Genomic DNA, 18,004 nt, shown 5'->3' on the forward strand with positions numbered 1-18,004 from the left:
TTTATAGAAAGAAAGAAAGAAAGAAAGAAAGAAAGAAAGAAAGAAAGAAAGAAAGAAAGAAAGAAAGAAAGAAAGAAAGAAAGAAAGAAAGAAAGAAAGATTTGATTAAAGGAAACAAATACATACAACAATTGCAAAGTTCTTGGATCAGGCTTGTAGCACTGATGGAATAAACTGCTGGTTTGTTAAGTCTCTGGTTGCTTCCAAATCACTGGAAGGTCTTCGGTCCTTTGGTTAGAATGCTCCCATTAGTACAAGTTCATCGTAGTCTGGAGGTTTGAGAAGGAAAGAGGCAAAATGGAGATGTTTCCAGGGCCTTTATAGTTTCTGCCAAGTGAAGAGAAACCCATCAGCACTTTTGCTGACAAAATACTTCCAGCCCCATGAGCAGTGTTAGCTTTGTCCACTCAGGGCCGTCCCAAGCCATTTTGGTGCCTTCTGCAGGCCTCTGCAGGAGGAATGGGGGGGCTGGCCCCAGGCATCTGCGGGAGAGCACGAACAGGCTTGAGGGGCAGGGTTGGGGCTGGAGCGGAGCGGGTTGGGGCCAGGTCGCTCCACTTCCTGCCGCCTGGTGACTACAGGGCGGGCCCGACCCTGCACTCACGGGGCAGTGGGAAGTGGAGTGACATGGCCTCAGCCCTCTCCGCTCTGCTCCCCTGGCTCTCAGCCTTGGGACTTGAGGGCTGGGGGGAACCGCCCCCCCAGCACTTACCAGCAGCACAGCTGGGAGCCAGCGGAGCACAGCAGGTTGGGACTTGGTCGCTCCACTTCCCGCCACTTGGTGAGTACAGGGCAGGCCCGACCCCTGCTGCAGTCCTCAGGGGAAGGGGGTGGAGTGGGAGCAGGGCGGGGGCGGAGCAGGGGTGGGAAGAGGCACGGCTGGGGCAGAGCAGAGCGGGGGCCATGGGGAAGAGAAATTTCCTGGTGCCCTACGCAGCTGTGTACTTTGCATATGGGTAAGGACAGCCCTGCTGCCACTTGCATCAGCAAAACTTTTGTCTTTTGTGGGGGGGCTTTTTTAAGTACCCATGAAAGACAAAACTTATGTCGAAAACTTCGCAGTGTAGACATACCCTCATTGTTCTCACTGTGGAAAATTACAATAAACAAGATGGTGTTTTGAGTCCCATGGGCAAGTCACATGTCCATGCATTCTTTCGCTTAGTCATAGTAGAGACTGTCATAACCATACAGCTAAGGATAGCATAGAATTCCTCCTTATCTGTAAGGGGTTAAGAAGCTCAAATAACCTGGTTGGCACCTAACCAAAAGGACCAATGGGGAAAGAAGGTACTTTCAAATCTTGGAGCAGGGGGGAGGCTTTGTTTTGTGTGTTCTCTTGGGAAGTGGAGAAGCAACAGGTCAGAAAACTCCTTCCCCTATAAACAATCCTAAAAGTCTCTCATATTACAACAATTGTAAGTAAAAGCCAGGCAAGGCGTGTTAGATTATCTTTTGTTCTGCTTGTGAATTTTTCCTTTGCTGGAGGGAGGTTTATTTCTGTTTTTTGTAACTTTGAAACTAAGCCTAGAGGAAGTTCTGCTATGTTTTTGAATTGTTTGTTACCCTGTAAAGTTATTTTCCATCCTGATTTTACAGAGGTGATTTTTACTTTTTTTTAAATAAAAGTCTTCTTTTAAGAACCTGACTGATTTCTCTATTGTCCTAAGACCCAGGGGTTTGGGTCTGTGATCACTTTGTAATCAATTGGTTAGGATATTATTCTCAAGCCTCCCCAGGAAAGGGGATGTAAGGGCTTGGGGGGATATTTTGGGGGAATAGGAACTCCAAGTAGTCCTTTCCCTGATTCTTTGTTAAATCACTTGGTGGTGGCAGCAGACCATCCAAGGGCAAAGAATTTGTGCCTTGGGGAAGTTTTAACCTAAGCTGGTAGAAATAAGCTTAGGGGGTCTTTCATGCAGGTCCCCACATCTGTACCCTAGAGTTCAGAGTGGGGAGGGAACCCTGACATGGTAGGAGCACGGTGGGATCATTCTGAACCAAAAGCACAGTAGGATTTTAAAAGAACAATTCCCCCCCCCCCGCCCCCGTTTTTGCTGCTTGGAAAGCAGGGAGGGGTTTTTTTAAGGATTTTTTTTTTAAGCTCTGAGCAGCTGGAGTTGTTGTTTTTTTTCTCTGCCTGAGGGCAGGGTAGTTAACCTCCTGCAGGGGAATTCACAAATGTTTTTTTTTTCTTTCTAGCTCTTGGGTTAGGCTAGATTAAACACAGAAAGGCTAGGATGACTGACAGTGACGTCCAAAAGAAATTAGAATTAGCCAGATTCGAAGCTGATGAGAGACAAAAAGAACATGATATATGGATGGCCTTAAAGCGCTTGGAATTGGAGGCAGAAGAAGCTGCCCACAAGAGAGCCCTGGAGTTAAAAGAAAGAGAGAGGAAGCATGAACTGGAGGATAAAGTAAGAGAGAGGAAGCATGAACTGGAATTATAGACAAAACGTTTAGAGATGGAAAGCGCTAAGCAGAATATACTAGACAACCCTAGCAATCCTTCTGCAGGTACCGCTTCCCATCCCAGAAAATTCCCTACCTACAAGGTAGGCGATGATACAAAGGCCTTCTTAGAAAATTGTGAAAGGGCCTGCCTTGGGTACAGCACCTCTACAGATCAGTACCTGGTGGAGCTGAGGCCACAGCTCAGTGGACCCTTAGCAGAGGTGGCGGCATTGTAAAAAATTGGGATGCCTGGTTATCAGGAGCAAGCGTTAAATCTCTGGAAGATCTGTCTCTCCAAATGCAAATGGAGCAGTTCTTAGAGAGTGTTCCTGAGGAAATAGAAAGGTATATCCTAGATGGAAAGCCCAAAACTATAATCAAAGCGGGGGAGATTGGAACCAAATGGGTGGAGGTGGCGGAAAAGAGAAAAAACTAGTAGCAGTTGGAGCGGATATCAGAAGGGGCAACCCGAGACAACACTGGGAATAGCCCAAGGCCCCACCTACATCCCCAGGAAAACCCCAAACACCTTATCATCCCACCACATACATCACCAGCAACCCACCTCACCCAAGTGACCAGTCAGCTGGGCGATGTTTAAATGTAATGAGCCGGGGCATGTGAAGGCCAGCTGCCCCAAGAACCCCAATAGACTGCAGTTCATTACACCAGAGTCACACCAAAGGTCCTCAAGCTCAGATGTCTCCCAGGTACCCTCAGAGCGAAGGAAAACTGTGAGTGTGGGTGGGAAGAAGGTTACAGCATGGAGGGACACTGGAGCACAGGTGTCAGCTATCCACCAATCCTTAGTGAACCCCAAATTCATCAACCCAGAGGCCCAAGTGACGATTCAACCCTTCATGTCAAAATCTTTAAACTTGCCTACCACCGAGTTGCCTGTCCAGTACAAGAGCTGGTCAGGAATGTGGACTTTTACACTCTTATGATGATTATCCCATTCCCCTGCTGCTGGGGGAAGACTTGGCCAACCATGTGAAGCTAGCCAAGAGGGTGGGAATGGTCACCCGCAGCCAGGCTAAGCGAGATGTCACACCTAGTTCTGTTTCTGAGCCTTCAACAAGGGCCCAGTCTGTGTTACCAGAGCCCCAGACTGAGGTGGTGGAACCGGACCCCATGCCAACATCTGTGACAGCAGTAGTGGATCCAGTCGCAGAGACCCAGCCAGAGCCAGTCCCAAATCCAGAACTGGCGGAGCAACCAGCACCAGAACCATTGCCAGCACTGAGTCCAGCACTTGCAACCCCGTCTACCGCTCCAGCACCAGAGGGCACCACCAAGCCTGCACGGGCAGCAGCAGCAGATAACCCTAAACAAGAGGCTCAGCCAGAGCCTGAAATACCACATAGTGTACCCGTGGAGAGTGGTTCACAGTCAATGGAAACAGCTCCATCCCCTGCATCGCTTCCAGAGGGACCAAGCCCAGGTCCACAATCCAGTGAGGAACTGATGTCTCCAGCATCAAGAGAACAGTTCCAGACCGAACAGGAAGCAGATGAAAGCCTCCGAGGAGCTTGGACAGCAGCACGGAACAACCCGCTGTATCTCAGCTCTTCTAGTCGATCCAGGTTTGTTGTAGAAAGAGGACTTCTGGTGGACACCAGGAAGACTGGCATCCTCAGAGACAGTTGGAAGTTCCAACTAGGTACTGGGTAAAGCTCCTGAGCTTAGCCCATGATCACCCTAGTGGCCATGCTGGGGTGAACAGGACCAAAGACCATTTGAGGGAGGTCCTTCCACTGGGAGGGAATAGGCAAGGATGTTTCTACCTATGTCCGGTCTTGTGAGGTGTGCCAAAGAGCAGGAAAACCCCAAGACTAGGTCAAAGCCCCTCTCCAGCCACTCCCCATCATTGAGGTTCCATTTCAGTGAGTAGTTGTGGATATTCTGGGTCCTTTTCCGAAAAAGACACCCAGAAGAAAGCAGTACATACTGACTTTCATGGATTTTGCCACCCGATGGCCGGAAGCAGTAGCTCTAAGCAACACCCGGGCTAAAAGTGTGTGCCAGGCATTAACAGACGTTTTTGCCAGGGTAGGTTGGCCCTCCGACATCCTTATGGATTCGACATCCTTATGGAACTAATTTCCTGGGAGGGACCATGAAAAGCCTGCGGTAAGCTCATGGGGTGAACCACTTGGTTGCCACCCCTTACAACCATCAAACAAATGATCTGGTGGAGAAGTTTAGTGGAACTTTGGGGGCCATGATACTTAAATGAGCACTCCAACGATTGGGACCTAGTGTTGCAGCAGTTGCTTTTTGCCTACAGGGCTGTACCACATCCCAGTTTAGGGTTTTCACCATTTGAACTTGAGTATGGCCATGAGGTTAAGGGGCCATTACAGTTGGTGAAGCAATAATAGGAGGGGTTTATGCCTTCTCCAGGAACTAACATTCTGGACTTTGTAAACAACCTCCAAAAACCCTCCAAACCTCTTTAGCCCTTGCTAGAGAAAACCTAAAAGATGCTCAGGAAGAGCAAAAGGTCTGGTATGATTAACAAGCCAGAGAACATTCCTTTAAAGTAGGGGAGCAGGTCATGGTCTTGAAGGCGCCTCAGGCCCATAAAATGGAAGTGTTGTGGGAAGGGCCATTTACGGTTCAAGAGTGCCTGGGAGCTGTTAACTATCTCACAGCATCCCCAACCTCAAACCTAAAGCTTAAGGTGTACCATGTTGATTCTCTAAAGCCCTTTTATTCCAGAGAATTAAGGGTTTGTCAGTTTACAGCCCAGGGAGGAGATGATGCTGAGTGGCCTGAAGGTGTCTACTACGAAGGAAAAAGTGACGGTGGCGTGGAAGAGGTGAACCTCTCTTGGGCGTATGCAGCGACAGCAGATCAAGGAGCTGTGCACTAGCTACACGCCGACGTTCTCTGCCACTCCAGGACTGACTGAACGGGCATACCACTCCACTCACACAGGTAATGCTCACCCAATTGAAGTCCAACCTTACCGGGTGTCTCCTCAAGCTAAAACTGCTATAGAACGGGAGATCCAGGATATGTTACACCTGGGTGTAATCCGCCCCTCTGGCAGTGCATGGGCATCTCCAGTGGTTCTACTTCCCAAACCAGATGGGGAGATACGCTTTTGCATGGACTACCGTAAGCTAAATGCTGTAACTCGCCCAGACAACTATCCAATGCCATGCACAAATGAACTATTGGAGAAACTGGGACATGCCCAGTTCATCTCTACCTTAGACTTAATCAAGGGGTACTGGCAAGTACTGCTGGATGAATCCACTAAGGAAAGTTCAGCGTTCGTCACCCATGTATGAATTTAATGTGCTCCCTTTCGGGGTGCGAAATGTACCCGCCACCTTCCAAAAACTTGTAGATTGTCTCATAGCAGGATTGGCAGAATCTGCAGTTGCCTACCTTGATGATGTGGCCATGTTTTCTGATTCATGGGCAGAACACTTGGAACATCTACAAAAAGTCTTTGAGCGCGTAAGGGAAGCAGGACTAACTGTTAAGGCTAAGAAGTGTCAAATAGGCCTAAACAGAATGACTTACCTTGGACACCAGGTGGGTCAAGGAACTATCAACCCTCTACAGGCCAAAGTGAAAGCTATCCAAAAGTGGCCTTTCCCAAAGTCAAAGAAACAGGTCCAATCCTTCTTCGGCTTGACTGGATATTACAGGCGATTTGTACCCCACTACAGCCAAATCGCTGCCCCACTGACTGACCTAACCAAAAAAACAGCCAAATGCAGTTCAGTGGACTGAAGAGTGTCAAAAGGCCTTTAACCAGCTTAAAGCAACACTCATGTCTGACCCTGTGCTAAGGGCCCCAGACTTTGACAAACCTTTCCTAGTAACCACAGAAGCGTCCGAGGGTGGTGTGGGAGCAGTTTTAATGCAGGAAGGACCGGATCAAGAATTCCATCCCGTTGTGTTTCTCAGCAAGAAACTGTCTGAGAGGGAAAGTCACTGGTCAATCAGCTAAAAGGAATGTTATGCCATTGTGTACTCTCTGGAAAAGCGACGCCCATACGTTTGGGGACAGCGTTTCCACCTGCAAACAGACCATGCTGCGCTGAAGTGGCTTCATATCGTCAAGGACAATAACAAAAAACTTCTTCAGTGGAGTTTAGCTCTCCAAGATTTTGATTTTGAAATACATTTCAGGAGCTTCTAAGAAAGTGGCTGATTCACTCTCCCATGAAATTTTCCCAGAATCAACTGGTTAAAATCGTCCTTGAAATGTGGAAAATATTGTTAGTTTTTATGTAATCAGTAGTATATCTAGAGGTCCATGTGTCTTATTAACTCTGTTTTCTCCTAGAGCTCCAGGAAGAAATCATAGCCAGTGTGGTACAGGCTATCTAGCACCATCTGTGATTTGGGGGGCGTGTCATAACCGTACAGCTAAGGGTAGCCTAGAACTCCTCCTTACCGGAGGGTGGAAACCTAAGTGGTGACCCCTCACAACAGAATGTTGATTCGGGGTCAAGGGGGGGACTGTCACAATATAACTCCCCCCCAGGGGGTACCCTGGGTAAGCACGAGCATTATATATTGCTAATGCTTTTATATGTAGTTGTAAGGAACTCGGGAAGGGTTGAAGGTGTGAGTGCAGAGTTAAAGATTTCTTTGCAGGTTGTGAGAGGCCAAAGGGGGAGGAAGAGAGAAGGGAACGGGTTAACTCGACACTCCAGCTAGGTCCACAAGTAAGAGGTTGACTCCAGCCCAAGGGCACTGCACACAACAGATTCTCTGCTACTTGCCAAGAAAGATGGGGGTCGAGATTTCAACCCCGACCAGCTGTGAGAAAGGAGAGTTGCAGAACTGAACTGCTGGGGCTGCGAAAACGAGTGAGACGGTGAAGGGAAAACAACCATCTCCCATCCCTGAAGCCAATGTGTTTTGGGAAAGCTGAGGAAGCCACAAAAAGCCAGTTTGGACTGGTACAAAGAGCACGGGGGACAGAGGTCCTTGAACGGAATGCCCCCCAGAAGAACCAAGCACTTAAAAATCCTCCCAAGAGCCAGGGCAGGTCGGAGATCAACAGCGGACCCAGGGTGACCTGTGCACAGGACAGAACTCTCGTCGACCCTTCCCCCTCTTGTTCTTACATTACACCCGGGCTTGGACAGCCTCAGGTAGTGCGTGTGTGAGTATGAAAGTAGGTTAGGGCTTGGGGCACTAACGCTTTCTTCCTTCCTCTGAGTGACGTGGGGAGCACCCATCACTCTCCGCTGTTATTTTACTTTATTTTATTAATAAAGCTTTAAAATTTAGTCACTTGGTGTGCTCCTTCATCTCCTCCCCAATGATCCTGCGGCCTCAGCCTGATCACCTGACGTCTCAGGCAGATTGGTAACATAAATCTGTCACAGAGCGATTCTACCTGAGATAGTAATTCTATGGTTTCAGATATTGTGAATCAAGCCATATATCCCATGTCCCATATGGTGTTATAAGTGCCAATGGTATGGGCATATAGCAGCTGTTGCTAAAGAGAAAATGAGATGCGGTAAATTTGAGGGAGAGCATTCCTATGAAAATTGTATAGAGGGGACAGAAGTCAAATGTAGTAACTAAGGGTGAATTGTGGCAAGGCAACCTAAAGAGATACAAAAGTCAAAAGTTGTTAACAAACGCTGCAGAAAGAATAGGCGATGGTCTACTACTTATGAAAAAGTTATCAATCATAAATTATAAACTGGGAAAAATCAGAAAAAAATGAAAATTATAGCAAGGGCAATTAAAACATACTTGTCAATAGACTGTAGTCATGCAATTTTGAATGAAGTTAATGGTGAAATATGAGTAGTATGGGGATCTCAATCTTTTGTTGGAATGTACACAGTTTGATAGCACATCATGAAGAACTCAAAGAAAATATCCTTGAAATGAAAACTAAACCAGATGTCATATGTATCTAGGAAACATGGTTGGTTGAATTGTGTGTTTTTTAAAATTCCAGTGTCTATATTTTCTTTAGGCAAGACTAAAAACTCAGAAGAGGAGGAGGCACTTGTACTTTAATAAGGGAAAGATTAAACTACATAGTAGCACAGAATGATGAAGCAAGCCTAGAATATAATGCTGTTGAAATCCCAATGCAGAAGAGTAATATTTTTTGAGGATTTATAATACCTATAACCCATGTGGGAAATTAGAAAGTTCAGAGATACAAGAAATAGCAAAAAATTATAAAAGACCATATATTATATGCGGTGACCTAAATAGACATAATAAATCATGGGGAAGTAAGATAGCTGATGAAAATGGTGCATGGTTAGAAAAGGTCATTGATGAGAACAATCTAGTGGTTTTAAATGATGGCATCACAACTAGATTTAATGCAGAAGATGGTAGCTTTTCCTGCTTAGACCTGGGAATTATAACAGGAGATATTGCAAATAAATGCAACTTGGAAATATATAAGGGAGAAGGAAAGGAAAGTGATCATTTCTCTATACTTATTACTTTTCAATGGTAAGGTAAAGGAAAATTACTCACCTGGAATTTTAAGAAAGCTAACTGGGAGCTCCTATTTACAAGTAAATGTACCAAATTTGTAAATAATCATTGTGTGAATGATGACAGAGAGAATTTCAGTGATAACGTAAAAAAAGGATTAATAGCAGCAGCTATTGTAGCCATACCTTGGATACTGAAGTATCCCAAAACTAAAAACTCACTTCCATGGTGGAATGAGGGGTTCAAAATGGCACTTAAAGGAAGGAACAAAGCCTATAAAAAGCAACAAATACAATGAATAGTGAAGATCTAATGAAGTATAAAAGAAGTAAGGCAATAGCACAAAGAATTACAAAAATAATCAAAGAAAGAGAATTGGAGGGAATACTGCTCCACTGGCCCTTTCCCTGCTCCAGTGGGGGCTGCTGTGCTCCCTCTGATGCTCACATCTCTGTCAGGAGGCAAGACAGACCATGTGGTATGGGTGATGCTGTGCCAGGGCTCCGTGACCATTAAGGCAACCATTCCCATACCTAAAAGAGAGTCCGTGAGTCTGCAGAGCTCTTGGCCCCCCTCTATGCAATGGGACAAGCTGGGTCAGTTCCTGTCAGACACACTTAGCTCGAGGAAGAAGGTGCAGCTTGGTTTCCAGCAGTGGGAGAATTTTATTCACATTCTCCAGGGCATGAGGGTCGTGGTGTGGGAGAGTAAAGGGATAAAAGGAAAGTCTACCAATAGGCCCACAGCTTTCCTCATCACGTTTGGGATCAACAACATGTTGCTGCGTGGTTCCCTGGGGGGCAGGTGGCACAGCGACCAGTGGCCAGGACCCTCAAGCTGCACAATGAGACTTAACACCTCTGCATCTCTGAACATCAGGGGCTGTTGGGAGAGTCTTCGCAGGTGCCAGGTACTCTCCTTCTTGTGTGTGTGGTGGGGGGTACTCTTCCTGCAGGAGATTAACACCAATCCAGCTGCTGAAGCCAGCTGGCAACTGGAGTGGCAGGACAGGGTGTATTTCAGCCACCACACTACACTCTCGGCTGGAGTGGGTGGCCACCCTGTTCTCCCTGGACCTACAGCCCCAGGTCATGCTGGGATGCCTGCTGCACCTCCTGGTTGTGTGGAGAAGTTGATCCTCAAACTTCTTAACATCTAAGCCCTGCTATGCGAGTGGATGCAGTTCAATTGGCAGGCATCCATCTTCCTCAGCACCTTGGATCCTTGCAAGTGCCTGGGCCTGGGTGGGGACTTTAACACTGCCCTCCTCTGTCGCTTTTACACCCGGGGGGCAGTTGAAGGAGGGATGCAGCAATTTAGCAGTTGGAGCTGGAGTGGCGGCTGCTCATCCTGGGGCACTCTCTGTGCAGAGATTGTCAAGAGAAGGACAAACCTTAATAACCATCAGGCACAGGGAACCTTTCTTCAATCCTGCATCCAGCTCTTTCAGGAGATGGATTGTGGCTCCTACTTCTTCTATGCTCTGGAGAAAAAGAGGGGTGCCAAAAAGCATATCACCTACCTCCTCAAGGAGGATGGCACCCTTCATACCAATAAGGAACAAGCTCCTTATAATCAGCACAGGTAACCAAGACCATCTAGAGGACCCTCTTTCTCTGGCCAATTCCTTGGGGCCCTCCATCTTACGCCCACCAACAAATTTCCAGGCATTGACGGGCTAACCATGGAACTCTACCATGTGTTCTGGGACATCCTCAGCCCGGACCTTGCCACCATCTGGGCTGAGTCCTTAGGTAGCAGGGTGCTCCTTCTGTCATGCATGTAGGCTGTACTCACCCTGCTGTCCAAAAAGGGAGTCCTCCATGACCTCAGGAATTGGCAACCAATATCACTCTTCAGCATGTACTATAACATAGCAAAGGCCATCTTGCTGTGGCTGAAGTCTGTGCTGGCAGACATGATCCAACCAGAGCAGACCTACACAGTCCAAGGTAAACCGTCTTTGACAATCTATCTGGTCTAGGACCTACTCCATCTACCATATAGTGATGTTCTGTCTCTTGCCCTCCTGTCTCTCAACCAGGAGAAGGAATTTGACGGGTGGATCACGGGTTCCCTCTTCATGGGGTTTCTCCAGGTGCTGTATGCCTCTGCAGAGCATCTGGAGTGAAAATATATTGAATGCCTGGAGCTGGTGTGAGTGGGCTGAACAGGCAATGTGTCTATGCACAGTTACGCATACCAACACATCCAATTTCTTTTTAAAAAAATATTGGAATCTACCAGGGTTGTTTTTGTTTCAGATGTTGGCACATATGGCTTTATGCCAGTTGGGATTTTCCACTTTAAAAGGGGAATCCTCCAGTGGCCTTGCCTGGCTTGTCTAAGGCTACTTACATACAGACTAGCCATAGAAGACTGAGAATCTGGCCCAGTAACTTTATAATTTTATTTCCCCAAAGCCAACCTCTGCACAACTTTGTTTGAGAGGCATTTAAGCCAGTCAGCAAGGCACTGTATATGCATCATTCTGTCAGTTGGTCAGTTTGCTTGACCAATGTTATCATGCTAAGCCCCTCGTCACCCCCACTCCACTATCCCAAGGTCTTTTGGACAGTGTTATCTGGCCCTCAGACACAGAACTACTTCTCTTTTCTCTCCCACTCCCTGCCTGTCTGTTTTAGGCATGCAAGCTTGTACTTCACACATAGATGCCAACTTCATGAGTGCTCTGGGGCTGGAGCACCCACGGGGAAAAAATGGTGGGTGCTCAGCACCCACCGGCAGCCCCCCTATAAGCTGTCCCCCCCAGCACCTCCCACCCACCGGTGGGCCCTGCGGATCAGTGCCTCTCCTTCCCTCCCTGCACCTCCCGCCTGCCACAATCAGCTATTTCGCGGCATGCAGGGAGGGTGGGAGAAGGGGGAGCAGCAAGGACGCAGCACGCTCGGGAGAGGGGGAGGAACTGGGTGGGAAGAGGCAGGTCAGGGTGGAGCAGGCGCAGAAAGAGGGAAGGCCTTGAGGGAAGAGGTGGAGTGGGGTGGGTCCTGGGGCACAGCCAGGGATCAAGTACCCCCTGGCACTTTGAAAAGTCAGCGCCTCTGACTTCACAGGTGAAGGTTCGCTTCCTGCTCCCCTGTAGAAGGGCCGTGTTCAGAAAAAGTTGACCAACAACAACCTAATAAAACACTTGTAGTACCTAAAGACATACACAAGGTGGTAGCGAAGAATGCACAGGATAGCATATCAAGCTGTTAGGACATCACAGTATGCAAAATGTTAAGGCTGTCCTACATAGTGTGAGACAGAAGACTCACATCTATGATTACCTTAGCCAAACTCCCTTTTTGTTTTGTCACACCTGTGAAACTTCAGCTATATTATCAAGATAATCATATTCAAAACTAGAAAAAATGGCCTAGCTTCAGATCACAAATAACAACGTAAGAATAGTAATAGTGAGGTATGAGTTTTGTAATACATTTATGCTACCAATTCGTTTTATTCATTTATTTTGCTTCCAAAATATACAAATTTGCAAAGGGGCTGACTGGCGAATGTCCAGAGAAAGAGAATTCCCTTGATACATGCACACAGAACAATAATGGGAAAGCTTTAAAAGGAAAACATTATACCCAAACACTAAGGGCCAAAGTGACCAGTTATCATTATTTAGACCAAAAATAAAAAAGTAAAATAGAAAAAAATAGATAATAATGATGGTAACAACTTACTGGAGTGTTGGTCATGTATGAAATGAAAATGGAAGAGGAGGAAAAAGGATTCACGGAGATAAAGACAAAGAAAATATTATCATGGAAAGGAACTGAGAGAGAAGAATGAGTCAGAATGCAAGAGAGGGTTAACTCACTAACTTACAATCAAGGGTGATCCTTTTTTCTTTTCTTTCAAATACAAAAGAGAGAAAAGTCTGGGGTGGCTCTCCTTGGGAAGGTGACATTTTCCATTATGATAGGAGCACAAATGTAAATCCTGCATTTATTTAACATTTAACTCAGTAATTCATTATATATACTATAAAACATATTCTACAACATACACTAATCCCAGTTGAAATGGTGTCTTAATTAGCTAAGAAATAGTTTTAATGTGCGTATATAGAAAACATTCTCTTACCAATAGCAACTGAAATCTATTAAACTGTAGGTTATCACATTTCAGTGTGGTAGCCGTATTAGTCAGCAAAAACAATGAGGAGTCCTTGTGGCACCCTAGAGACAAACAAATTTATTTGGGCATAAGTTTTCATGGGCTAAAACCCACTTCATCAGATGCTTGGAGTGGAACATACAGTAGGGAGGTATAAATACACAGCATATAACAAGATGGGAGTTGCCTTACCAAGTGAGGGGTCAATACTAACAAGCCAATTCAATTAAGGTGGAAGTGCGCTATTCTCAACAGTAGACAATAAGGGGTGGAAATCACTTTTGTAGTGCTAATGACGCCAATGTAAACAAGTTGGCCCATTTCAAACAGTTGACAAGAAGGTGTGAGTATCAGCACGGGGAAATTAATTTTTGTAGTGAACCATCCACTCCCAGTCTTTATTCAGGCCTAATTTGACGGCGTCCAGTTTGCAAATTAATTCCAGTTCTGCAGTTTCTCACTGGAGTCTGGTTTTGAAGTTTTTTTGTTGAAGAATTGCCACTTTTAAGTCTGTTATTGAGTGTCCAGGGAGATTGAAGTGTTCTCCTACTGGTTTTTTAATATTATAATTCGTGATGTCAGATTTGTGTCCATTTATTCTTTTGCCTAGAGACTGTCTGATTTGGCCAATGTACATGGCAGAGGGGCATTGCTGGCACATGATGGCATATATCACAATGGTAGATGTGCAGGTGAATGAGCCTCTGATGATGTGGCTGATAGATACTGCCAGGGCAGTGAAATTGAATATTCATAACAAGGCTATTGACTTTAAAATTGACTCAGGGGCAGACATCACAGCCATCTCAGAAGAGACATACAATCACCTTCAACCTCTCCCAGAGCTGAAGTCACCTGACACAGCTCTGACAAGCCCTGAAAATATCCTGAACTGCATTGGCCTGTTCACCATAGAAACAACTAACAAAAGCTTTGCATTCAGGGTGTATGTGATCAAAGGATCACCGACCAACATCTTTCTCAGCCACAGCATGTCAGCCATGATGGGCCCAGTGAGAAAGATGGAAGAATTCGATGGAATATTTGGAGATATTGGACTTTTGAAAAGAGATGCAGTACAAATAACCTTAAGGGACAATGCTGAACTATATAGTGTACATACAACTCATAGATTCAAATCCCATTACTTCTTAAAGTTATAGTGTCATTTCCCAAAATACATGTTCCACCTTTCAGTCATTTGTCACACATTCTGCCTCTGTACCCCCACTGGTCAGTGTGTGTGGTATGTGTTCCCCTCTGCACCCAATCCACAGAAGATGTGCCTCTGTTAACAGCTCAGAACTTGGGAGTCTGGTTCTTTAGCACAAGCTGTAAATATTTCCGCTTTCAGCTGGGAAGAACCCCAGTTCAATCATTGATGCTGAGCAAGATGGCATATGCCCCATATTAGCATGTTTAAAGAGTGAGAAGCATGCTCATATAGACAGGGATGTGGGACCCAGAGGAAGGGGGGGATGCAATAGGCTGCTGTAATACAGGCACAAGCAAGCTGCTTCTGGCTGTTTGTAGAACTTCATGAAAGCTACAGCGTTTTGGAAATCACATGGATTCCTATAGAGAGATTCCATCCAGCTGACAGGTTATATGCTCTCCTCTCACCATGGAGGGTTGCTTTTGGTATACATACTATTAGTACTTTTAAAATGGGGATGAAGTGTTATGGACACACAGAACTTACTGATGCATGCCACAGCCTCACACTCTTAGGCAATACACACCCCAACTTCATCAACTTTCAGTTTAATGCAAAACCTTAACAGTGACCTCATATGATTTCATATCTATTAGATCAACAAATCAGCACATCTGACTTTTACACTTTTCTGCAACTGGGAAGTGATTATGATGCTGGAGGTTGGGTGAAACATCACTGAAGATGGTGGGCATGACATCTGCCCTTCATTCAGGATAAATATAAGAATCAGTCCTTTCTGGAGTAAGATAGTTGAAAAAATAGGAGCCAATACTCAAAACACTCTCCCTAGAGGTGAGCTCACATGAAATGGTTGCAGAGAGAAAGACACCTCCCTCATAACTTTTAGTACAACGGTTAGGGGATTCACCTGGGATGTAGAGACCCCCTATTTAAGTCCCGCTTCCACCCGAGGGGGAAACAGGATTTGGACAGGGATCTGCCACCTCTCAGGTGAGTATTCTAATCACTGGGCTACAGGGTATTCTGATGTAGATGGTAGGGCTGCCTCAATGTCTCCTGTTAGATTAGGGCATTTAGGGATGAGATGTTCACATCCCTTCTTCCCTGCAGGTGGATGGGGACTTAAACTGGGGGTCTCCCATAGACAAGATGAGTATCCTACCACTGGGCTAAAGATATGATTGAGGTGGGCACTCGCCTCCTCTCCCCTGCCTCATGCACAAACATTGTAGGTGCCTAACCCCAGGAGAGGGTTTTCAGCTGTAAATCCTAAAAAGAGACACCTCCTTGCAGCCCAGGCTTAGGTGCCAAACTTCCTGAGAGGAGCAAGGTTTAGGACACACATCCTGGCTTGGCACCTCCCATTGCCTAGATTAGGTGAGGCACTGCCTAGCAAGCTGGTTTTTGTGAATCCCATTTTAAGGTGTCTATGAGTATGTCTACACACATTTTGGAGCCCATGGTAGTGAGTCTCTCATCCTGAGTCAACAGATTTGGGCTAGCTGGGTTTACTCTAGTTGGATAGGGAGCATAGATGCCTAACTCAGGTTTTGTGAATTGCAGTGATTTTCTAGACACCTATAAATGAAGCATAGCAAGGCTAAGCATCACTATACCTCAGTTCCTTTGTGAATGTAGATCATAGTTATTTTTATTTAATAGTTAATTAAATTGTATGCTCCCCATTCCATAGTATCAGAGGATAAAAGCAGCAGTGAGGAATTTTACCTTACAAGTCCCCTGTGAGGTAGAGAAATATTATTACCTCCATTTTACAGATGGGGAAATGAGTCTTAAAGAGAGTAAATGAGCTTCCTGAGGTCACAGATGAATACCGTGGCAGAGCTTGAATTGAATTGAACCCAGATCACCTGACTCCTAGTCCACAAGCCCCTCCTTTCTCTCTAGGTAAAGTGGGTAGTACCCTAGGCTCACTTGGTGCATATGTAGAAGTACCAGGCTTTTACGTAGAAACTGTGCGGTTTGGCCAATGTACATGGCAGAGGGACATTGCTGGCACATGATGGCATATATCACATTGGTAGATGTGCAGGTGAACGAGCCTCTGATAGTGTGGCTGATGTGATTAGGCCCTATGATGGTGTCCCCTGAATAGATATGTGGGCACAGTTGGCAACAGGCTTTGTTGCAAGAATAGGTTCCTGGGTTAGAGGTTTTGTTGTGTGGTTGCTGGTGAGTATTTGCTTCAGGTTGGGCGGGGGGGGGGGGGAGAGTCTGTAAGCAAGGACTGGCCTGTCTCCCAAGATCTGTGAGAGTGATGGGTCGTCCTTCAGGATAGGTTGTAGATCCTTGATGATGAGTTGGAGAGGTTTTAGTTGGGGGCTGAAGGTGATGGCTAGTGGCGTTCTGTTATTTTCTTTGTTGGGCCTGTTCTGTAGTAGGTAACTTCTGGGTACTCTTCTGTCTCTGTCAATCTGTTTCTTCACTTCAGCATTATAAAAACTGTTCCCTGGGTAAGCTAGGAGATCACGTAATCAAACAAATCTGAAATGCCTACTTCAGGCCTCTTTTGGCAAACCCTTCTCTAGAATATTTGATATTCATAACCCATCTTTAATAACTACCAATACATCTTTCTTAGGCATTTATACAGCACCATATCTAAAGCACTGATAAAGAGCACAAAAGCCCAGACAAAAATGGCGTTTAAAGTGATTTTCTCTCTGTGTTCCTTTGAGGCAGAGGAGTGTGACCTTTTGTGTGTGTTTCTGGTTTTGTTTTTTTAAACTAACAGCATCATTTGCGGGAATAACTTCTTCAGAAATCTGTTTACACTTTGCTCATTGGGTCCTGAAGATGGAAGTTTGCTAAACATCTGCAATCTCTGCACATTGGAAAAATTAGGCTACCTATTTAGGTGTCTAAATATAGAGTTAGAAGCCTAATGTTTGGCACCCAGTTTTGAAAATCTCACCTATGTCTGTTAAAGAATTTAACATAAATTAATATGAAATAATATGTTTGTATGTTTAGGGGTTTTCTTTAATTTCAGCTAAATCAGTTTTCATTTTAATTTACTTCCATTGCACTATTGAACCTCAAGATTCAACAGCATTGCACTTGTGCCCAAGAATCAGAAATTAAAATATAGTATTAAAGGAAAGTGAAACTGACCAGTCTAGTTTCACTGTTCAAGATGAAGGAAGTAAACAGATAGCATCAAAGGATAAAAGAGAGTTAGATTATTAAAACCTGAAGAAATGTAAAAGAATCTAAGGTGTTATTAACATAGGTTGGGGGGAAATGTTAATAAATAATCTTTATCTTGACAGCATTCCTTTCATCATAAGTAGGCCTGTGTTCAAAAGCTTTCACTGGCATAAAGTGCATGGATTCTGAACTTAATTAGTGATAGTAACATTATCTTAATTCACTAACCCTAGCCTTTGAACATGTATTTAATACTCAGATGACTAAGTATTTCAAACAGAATGAGGTAACATTTAACTAAGATAACACCTCAATTATTAGCACTGAATCTTGATCATTCCTGACAGATGAATACAAGCAAGTTTTTTGGGAATGTATCTTCCATGAATCTGGCTTGTTATGTTTATCAAACTCTTGTAGTTTTCAGGCAATCCCTATTGTCTTCAGTGATGACTGAAAGAGGTATTGGGAAACAGAATATCTAGATGTCAAGAAGTGGGAATGACTAAATGTGCTGGCCCTGCCGTAATGATTTCCCACTCTTTCAGGATTGTACAACCAGCTAACTGAAGTCTTATGTTTTACCAAACACCTTACCTTTTTTCACTG

This window comes from Lepidochelys kempii, chromosome 2 (assembly GCF_965140265.1).
Source record: "Lepidochelys kempii isolate rLepKem1 chromosome 2, rLepKem1.hap2, whole genome shotgun sequence".
Taxonomy (NCBI): domain Eukaryota; kingdom Metazoa; phylum Chordata; order Testudines; family Cheloniidae; genus Lepidochelys; species Lepidochelys kempii.